The sequence below is a fragment of the Pantherophis guttatus genome, chromosome 3 (assembly GCF_059756535.1).
Source record: "Pantherophis guttatus breed Tessera chromosome 3, ASM5975653v1, whole genome shotgun sequence".
Taxonomy (NCBI): domain Eukaryota; kingdom Metazoa; phylum Chordata; class Lepidosauria; order Squamata; family Colubridae; genus Pantherophis; species Pantherophis guttatus.
The window spans coordinates 143,392,391-143,400,963 of NC_142065.1; the positions used below are offsets into that span (position 1 = coordinate 143,392,391).

Genomic DNA, 8,573 nt, shown 5'->3' on the forward strand with positions numbered 1-8,573 from the left:
CTCAGGAGCCTTCAGTTCTCCCGGGCTCCGCTCTCTGCCCCCTGCCTGGTGGCCTCCTGAAGCCTTTAAAGAAGAGGAAATCCATCAAACCGCTGCGCCGCTTTTGCGTTAAAGGCAGCGCAGCCAAACAAAATCTGCGGCGGTCTATCGCCTGGAGAGTAGTGACGGGGGGGGGGTAGGGGGGATGCGCCGAAGGAAAGGAGAGGGAGGGAAATCCCTTCTCCTTCACCCCCTCCCTTTCCTCCCCTTCTACTCCTGCTCCGCTGAATTTATCCCACAACTCAGGCCCGAAGGGAAGCGGAGAGGAGAGGCGAGGAGGAGGGAGGGCGGGCGGTCTCCGTTCCACTCCAGCTGGCTTCTGTCCACCCCCGCCTCCGGGCCTGCGGGCTCCCCGCGGAGGCTCCAGATCCCTCTGGCTGCCATCTTCTCTACACGCAATTATGCCATCCATCAACCTGCCCTTTAGACAGTTGCCGAGTCTCCCAGCCGCACGCCAAGCATCAGGCTCCCAAGGTAAGGCGTTTTGCCATCGCCTTTCCTTTCCCTTCGCTTTGGCACGAGGGGGGCCAGCATTTTGCCTTGCCCGAAGGACCGCTGGAGGAATTGACTCGTTTGGCTTGGAGACTCCCAGGGGCTGAATTTCGCTTTCCCAAGCGGAAAGATTTTGTGCTCCTTTGGAGAATGTCACCACTCCGGTGACCAGCGCCTTTTCAGAGGGCAGGAACATACACAGTCTAAACTGGAGCGGAAGCACCGGCAATCGGGGGGGGGGGCTTCTTCTCACTCTTTCACCTTTAGCAACCCCCCCCCCCCAAAAACCTCACGCTTCTGGACTAGGTGCAGCGTTAGCCCATTCAGAAGCCAAATGGCAGTGTTCCCGCTTAACTTTCAGCCAAGGGGCAGATTGGCAGATGTGTATTTATTTATTTATTTATTGATTTGATTTGTATGCTGCCCTTCTCCGGAGACTCGGGGCGGCTTACAATGCGTTAAGCAATAGCCTTCATACTTTTGTATATACCTGCTTAGTAGGGCTTTCGCCCCCCCCCCCAGGTGGTGTTCTTTTTTATACAAAGTCATCTTATTGCCCCCACAATCTGGGTCCTCATTTTACCTACCTCGAAAGGATGGAAGGCTGAGTCAACCTTGAGCCTGGTGAGATTTGAACTTGCAGTAATTGCAGGCAGCTGGTGCTACTTAACAGCACTTTAGTCTGCTGCGCTACCAAGGTTCTTTGGTAGCCCCCCTTGCTGAAGTGCTGGTGTCTCCTAGGCAGAAATCAACCTGGAAAAGCTTTCACCTGGGGCACAAGCGGCCTCGGGTCTGAGGGTCCACCTATTCCCGCAGGTGCACTTAGCATCTGGAGCCAGGGATCCCGAGAATTGAAAGCAGTGAATCTATTCCGAGGGCATGGCAGCAGCTCAGAATAGATTCGTTTCTTTAGGAAGGTTGGACAAATGGGTGGGTGGGTGTGTCTTTTTGCTTAAACTCCTGAGTTCCTTTTCTTTCTCTCAAGACCAGAAACCCTGGACCATTTCTGCTCGCCATTTTTGCCATTTCTGCTCAACATTTCTTTCCCAAATCACTTTTTCAAAGGCTGTGCACGTGTGCACACACACACCTGTAAACAGGGTTCAGCCATTATAGGGCAAATCCTTGGAAGGCAAGATCGCTATTTCAATTTCCCAGATAGAAAACGGGGTTGTTTTTTTTTACGTGATTTTGCTCTGGGGTGAAAACGTGATTTAAATCTCTTCCAGAATCCTACATGCCATCTGTGTTTCTTGTTCCTCTTGCATAAAGCTAATAATAGAAACGGAGCTCCAGTCCTTCTGTTGTTAGCCCTGGACATATTTGTAAGGGAAAGGCATTTCACAAATTATGTTTTTTTTTTTCCTGCGGAAGATCTACTTGAAAAAGTTCTGGGGCATTTCATTGTCCTGAATCTGATCTACCCAGAATTCCAATTTACAAAAACAATCCAATCTGAAGTGACCAGATCATGGTTCCCTCATGTAATGAATCCAAGGATGGATTTGAATTTTAAATCCGTGGTCTCCAACCTTGGCAACTTTACGACTTGTGGACTTCAACTCCCAGAATTCCTCTCCTGCAGCCATCTGCGCTGGCTGAGGAATTCTTGGTGTTGAAGTCCGCACATAATAAAGTTGCCAAGGTTGGAGACCCCTGATTTAAATCTGCACCTCTCCCACCTTCAAACCAAATTCTCCCTGCTCTGAAGAGGGAGCCAAAGCAAAGGAACCCAATCAGGCTTGAACCTGAAGATGAGTTCCTAGCACTTTGAGCAACTCACGTCTGGCTTTTCCAACCCTAGAAGTTAGCATCATGTAGAGTTGAAAGCCTTTGCTTATTTCATCCACTTGGCAACTGATTCAATCGCCAAAGCGCTTCTAAGTGGGGAATCGGACTGGGCATTGATCCTGAACTGAGGGAGAGCCAGTCTCCTACCAGCCATGGCAGCTTATTGGATAGATAGATAGATAGATAGATAGATAGATAGATAGATAGATAGAATTCTTTATTGGCCAAGTGTGATTGGACACACAAGGAATTTGTCTTTGGTGCATATGCTCTCAGTGTACATAAAAAGAAAAGATACATTCGTCAAGAATCATAGTCATGATTGTCTTCTTAATGATAATTAGTCATTATCATTGACTATCATTAATGATTATCACTTAATGATAGTTATAGGGTACAAATAAGCAACCGAATCATACTAGGAAATAATCAATATCAATATAAATCGTAAGGATACAAGCAAGGAAGAGTCCTGGTGGTGCAGCAGACTAAAGCACTGTTATTAACATCAGCTGCCTGCAATTACTGCAAGTTCAAATCTCACCAGGCTCCAGGTTGACTCAGCCTTCCATCCTTTCTAAGGTAGGTAAAATGAGGACCCAGATTGTGGGGGCAATAAGCTGACTTTGTATAAAAATATACAAAAGTATGAAGGCTATTGCTTAACTCAGCAATAAGCCGCCCTGAGTCTCCGGAGAAGGGGGGCATATAAATAAAAAAAAAGAAAAAAAAAGAAGTTACACTCATGCAGTCATAAGTCATAAGTGGGAGAAGATGGGTGATAGGAATGATGAGTAATGCAGATGATCTCGAGGCCAGTCATTCTCTTTAACAGGGATGTTGTGAAGAGGATAAAACGACTCTTCGGGTAACCCAAGATAGAAATCTAAACCAATTAATGTCTATGGAGATTTTCAGTCATTCAAGTCATGGTTGTCCCAAAGGTGCTTTTTCAAGGGTCAACTGGACTTTCTTGTTTTTCTTTGAAGACGTTTCTCCTCTCATCCAAGAAGTTTCTTTAGCTCTGACTGGATGGTGGGGAATGGAAGGATTTATATTCATTGCAGACAACTGGTCCTTTGGACAGTCAGAGCCCAAGAAGCTTCTTAGATGAGAAGCGAAACGTCTTCAAAGAAAAACACAAAAATCCAGTTGCCCCTTGAAAATAAAGTAATTAATAAAATAATTAGTTATTTTATTATATTTCCAGGATTAGAGGTTCCCAAATGCTGCTCCTTTGATATCGGGACGGAGGGCTCAGAAAAAAAGGGGGTTGGCTCCCCTCTTGGCCTGCTTTCGAGTGAAGTTGCCAACCCCACCCCTCAAGCGAGGGTGCAGGCAGGGACCCTTCAAATGTCCCGCGCCTGCCCACGTGCATCTGAAGTTGCTCCCGAGGCCAACTGGCTCTCTGGGTGAGCCTTAAGCCTCAGCGTTGGTGGTGCTGCTCTGGGGGCGCGGGGAAGGGGGCGGGGAAGCCAGGGGAGGGGCGGCGGCTGGTGCTGCTGTTGCCGTTTTCAGACAGTGACCTGGAGGAGCTGAGTGGAAGCAGGCTTTTTCCATCATCGACCCTCCGCCAGGCTTATACCACCCACCGAGCCCAAGTGTCAGTTTACCGTCCTGAGCCGGGTTCCTTTCCCTAAGCTACGCCGGTAATTAGACAAAGTAAAGCTAAATTAACTGAACAGGCGTCGACAGCTTCTTCCAGATCACCGCCCCTTTGTCGCTAGGAAGAAAAGAAAAAAAAAAATAATAAAGGGGGGGGGCTCCGAAAGTGGCTTGATTCTATCTAAAAACCAGCTAAGAAAAATACGACGAAGCTCGACCATGTTTAGGACGCAACTGAAGGCAGGGAAGGGAGGTTATTGTTCGTGTGCGGATGCGCTCCCGCGTGCCTGCGTGGGTATCCACTTGCTGGAGTGGGGCCCCAAGCGGGAATCTCCCACCGCCGCCCTGATCCTGGGAATTATTCTATTTCGAAAGAATTCTGAGTGGGAGGCCACCAAGCCCGTTGAGGACCGAAGGGTGGCTAGAAATCTTGGGAAAATATCCCAAGACCCCTTCCCCTCCCCCTCCCCTCCCCAATTTTAAACTCGCTGGCTTGTCCCCAGGACTGGACTTCCCGGAGTGGCGTCTCCAGTCCTTCCCTTCCCTTCCCTTCCCTTCCCTTCCCTTCCCCTTCCCCTTCCCCTTCCCCTTCCCCTTCCCCTTCCCCTTCCCCTTCCCCTTCCCCTTCCCCTTCCCCTTCCCCTTCCCCTTCCCCTTCTTCTTCTTCTTCTTCTTCTTCTTCTTCTTCTTCTTCTTCTTCTTCTTCTTCTTCTTCTTCTTCTTCTTCTTCTTCTTCTTCTCCTCCTCCTCCTCCTCCTCCTCCTCCTCCTCCTCCTCTTCCTCCTCCTCCTCCTCCTCCTCCTCCTCCTCCTCCTCCCGACCTGTTTGCTTGCTTTCAACGGGCCTCTTCCTTGGCAAAAAGACGCCTCCAGTCCAGTCCAGTCCCGGCGAAGGTTCACGAGCAAAGAGGCATTCGATCCCCAAACGGGCCAGCAAAACCCTTTTCCAGACAATTTATTTTATATACTTACACGAAGGGGTGGGAAGAAAAGTAACGCGGAGCGACGGCCAGTTAAAAGGCTGACTCTATGTGTGCGGGTGTGTATTTCCTCACACAGTCAGGACGTCTATCAGTTCCTTCGATCTTCGGGCCACCCAGACTTTGCAACATAAATAATCAACGGTGCCTTTCCGTGATTGATTCCACCTTCATTTCTAATCCACTCGCTGTGAACTGAATTCAAACATTGTAACTCTGAGGACAAAGGTTTTTGCCCACTCCGCTGCCGGCTAGAGCAGAGGTCTCCAACCTTGGCAATTTTAAGCCTGGATGACTTCAACTCCCAGAATTCCCCAGCCAGCTTGAAGTCCTCCAGGCTTAAAGTTGCCAAGGTTGGAGACCCCTAGGCTAGAAGAGAACATTTGGCTTCAAAAACCGAGGCGATCGGTAGATGACAGCAAAGAGTTTTTCGTTTGCTCTCTGCTGCCATCAAGCGGTCACACCGATTTTTTCTCACTCACATTTGGTAATCCTTACTTCGTCTGAGTTTTGCAGCATTCCCCATGGTCACTGATCAAAATTCAGATTCTTGGCAACTGATTCATGCTTCTGTCGGTTGCAGTGTCCCAAGATCATGGGATCCCCTTTTGCGAACTTCTGACAAGCAAAGTCATTGGGGAAACCAGTTCACTTAACAACCCTGTTACTAATTTAACAATTTCAGTAATTCACTTAACAACTGTGGCAAGAAAGATTGTAAAATGGGGCAAAAGTCACTTAACAAATGTCTCACTTAACAGCAGAAATTTTGGGCTCAATTGTGGTTGTACTTTCTGCACCTGTTAAGGGATCTCATCCTTTCTTTCTTTCCTTACATTGCAAATAAAATGAATTTATTCTGAGTTGAATCTGGGTATTGGGATGGGATTGATGTCCTCTGGGCTGGGGCACTTCTCTAACTCCCCCTCACTGCCTGCTTCCATACCTCCTGTCACTCATTCACCAAATGGGGAGACCCTCCTATCCGTTTTTTTCCGGACTGGAGGCAAAGAAATCCCCAGCACAACATCAGCCCCGAGAATGGGGAATAGCACCGTATATAGTGACCTAGATTACTTTAGGTTCAGATAATAAATGCTTGATCCTAAATACGTCGAGATTAACAGTGGAAGGAAACCAGTTTAAAAGCAGGTATGGAAATTTAATTTCAGCTATTCAGGAGGTTATATTTAGGAGAACTCTGAAGAGCGTTTTGAGCCCCCCCTCAAGGAACCAGATGGCTGCTTGGCCTCTGCAGTATATTAACTATTCATTACTTCTAATAGCTGAAAAATGAGGGGAAGTAAGTTTTTTCTTATTCTTTCTTTATTACGGACCCCGGTATTAACAGGTCTGGGCAGTTTATTCCAATTGGATTTAACCTGGAGGTAAAGAGGTGCCTTCTGAACACTTCTCTATCAGCAGCACCTTAAACGTAGCCTAGTCGTTTGCCTGGCTCCTTAGAAGTAAATTCTACACTAAATTTGGTGGAATTTGTTGTCCGGAATGAGATTAAACCTATCCAGTTTATGCTGGGAGATGTTCTCTTCCCCAGATGTTATTTTTTAAAATAAATAAATAAATCAAAGGGGGTTTAATCCCAGGTCAGGGCCTCTTGGATTGCAGCCGAACAGGTTTACGGCGGATGAGGAAGGAAATAAAGCCCTTGCCAATAAAGCGGAAAGGGCTTTGCTGCGGGAGAAATCCGGATTAAGATCGAGGTAGCGTATCCGATGGATTGCCAGCAAATTGCCAGGGTTAGAACGGACGAAAACCCGCAGCCTCCATCACATTTCCATCCGGCTGCTGCGGCCTTTTATTTCCAAATCTGCTGGTTTTACGAGGCAGTCGCAGGATCCGCTTCCTGGATTTCGCAGGAGCCAGGAGTCTCCGCACGGCATAGCCGGGGGCTTGGAGCGTCCATCGACGCCCCCGCCTCCTAGCCGCCAACGGCCCTGCTCGTTTGAGCCGTCCCCACGAGCGACCGTGCCAAAAAACCCCCCCACCGTCCCCAAACTCTTCGTCACAGGCGCTGGCCAAAGTGAGACCGTCCTCGGCCTCATGGTTCTTTTTTTGACCATGAGTGACCACAGGGGAGAGAGACGGTTGGGTGGGGGCCGCGTCTCTACGGAGGGTTCAAGTTCAGTTTGTGGGGAGGGGGAGGATTTCAGGTCAGTTAAGGGGTTCGAGGCAGCCGGCACTCGGTCCGGTCCAAGGGGTTCGTTTGAGCGGAATGGGCAGAAATGAAACTTCGCGGTTGTTTTGCTCATTCGGATACTGCTTAAACTGGGCAACCCCTGAAGCTGATCTAGGAACTCCCTTGGTTAGTTAGAGTTGCCCCAGAATTTGTCCCTTCTCTTCGTCTGGCGCTAAATAAAGGGAAATGAAAATATGGAAACTGTCCATCTTGAGTGTTATCCTAGAAGCCAGCCTTCCTTCCTTCCTTCCTTCCTTCCTTCCTTCCTTCCTTCCTTCCTTCCTTCCTTCCTTCCTTCCTTCCCTTCCCTTCCCTTCCCTTCCTTCCTTCCTTCCTTTCCTTCCCTTCCTTCCTTCTTTTCCTTCCTTCCCTTCCCTTCCTTCCCTTCCCTTCCCTTCCTTTCCTTCTTTTCTCTCCCTTTTTTCCCTCCCCCCTTTCCCTCATTCGTTCCTCACTTTCTCTCCAAATAGATTTACTTCTCCCAACCACTCTCTTCCGATCCCACAGAAAGGAAGCGTTTTTTCAATTACAATTAAGACTGAGCTTGTAAACAAACTCCGTTAAGGAGATTTCTTCTTCTAAAAGAAATCTCTCTCTTCAATCCCTGTAGCATCTTTCTTTCTTTTTTTAAATATATCTACTCCTTCCTGGCTGTCTCAGGACAAATAGAGTTGTTGATCAGAGTCCTCTTTCGTTTATCCTCAGGAGCTCCATTCGGGAATGAAGCAGGGAAGCGAAACAGCGCATTCACATCAAACGAGACTGGACCAGATTGGGAGAAAAGGGCATTTCTGACAAAGAGAAATGCTTGCTTGATATAACCGCCGACCTGTGGCGTCTTGCATTCCCATATAAGCAGTTTCACCTATATCAGACAGGTACGGCCGATGAAGCCAACGCCTCCAGGCTGAAAGAGGTGGACGAATGAAGAAAGGGCAACTACTGATAGGAATGTGGCACTTTGAATTAATTTCAGATGAGGATAAATGTCAAGGGAGCGTCCCGAACTTCCGACCTGGAAGGGGGAAATAATAATAACGATGATGACGATGATGATGAAGATGATGGGCTCCGCTTTAGGGGGAACTGAGAGGTTCTGGTTGCTGGCATCTTTTTGTACTTACACATTTGATTAAAAGGCATGGGCTTTGCTGAGCGCCTTTTCAGGCAATGCGTTTGTCTGAAAAAGTCTATCAAATTCCTGATTTTCGGCTTCCATAGACTAGACCGGATCTCTTTCTATAGGTTCGGAAGGAAAGTATTCCAGAAATACTGTTTCAATCTGTGATGGCTGGATGCCTTTCCATGCGGTCATTGAGACGTCGGAAGGTAGAGAAAAGGAGACGCACTTCACCTCCGACGAAGTGAGGAAAGGTGGCCGGGTGGCTGGGAAGGGGAGGGAAAGCGTTTCGCCCCATTTTGGGAGCCGCAGCTGCTGCCGGCGATTCTCTGGACTCCTTTGAGCTCCTG

At 48.2% G+C, this 8,573-nt stretch overlaps 1 long non-coding RNA gene across 1 annotated transcript; it reads left to right on the forward strand.

Moving 5' to 3' along the window:
- The first annotated feature begins 392 nt into the window (after positions 1-392).
- Positions 393-8,321, forward strand: LOC117672337 (uncharacterized). The gene is made up of 2 exons (XR_004593177.3): positions 393-513; positions 7,809-8,321. It is a non-coding gene; the product is annotated as an uncharacterized LOC117672337 (long non-coding RNA).
- The last annotated feature ends 252 nt before the right edge of the window (positions 8,322-8,573 follow it).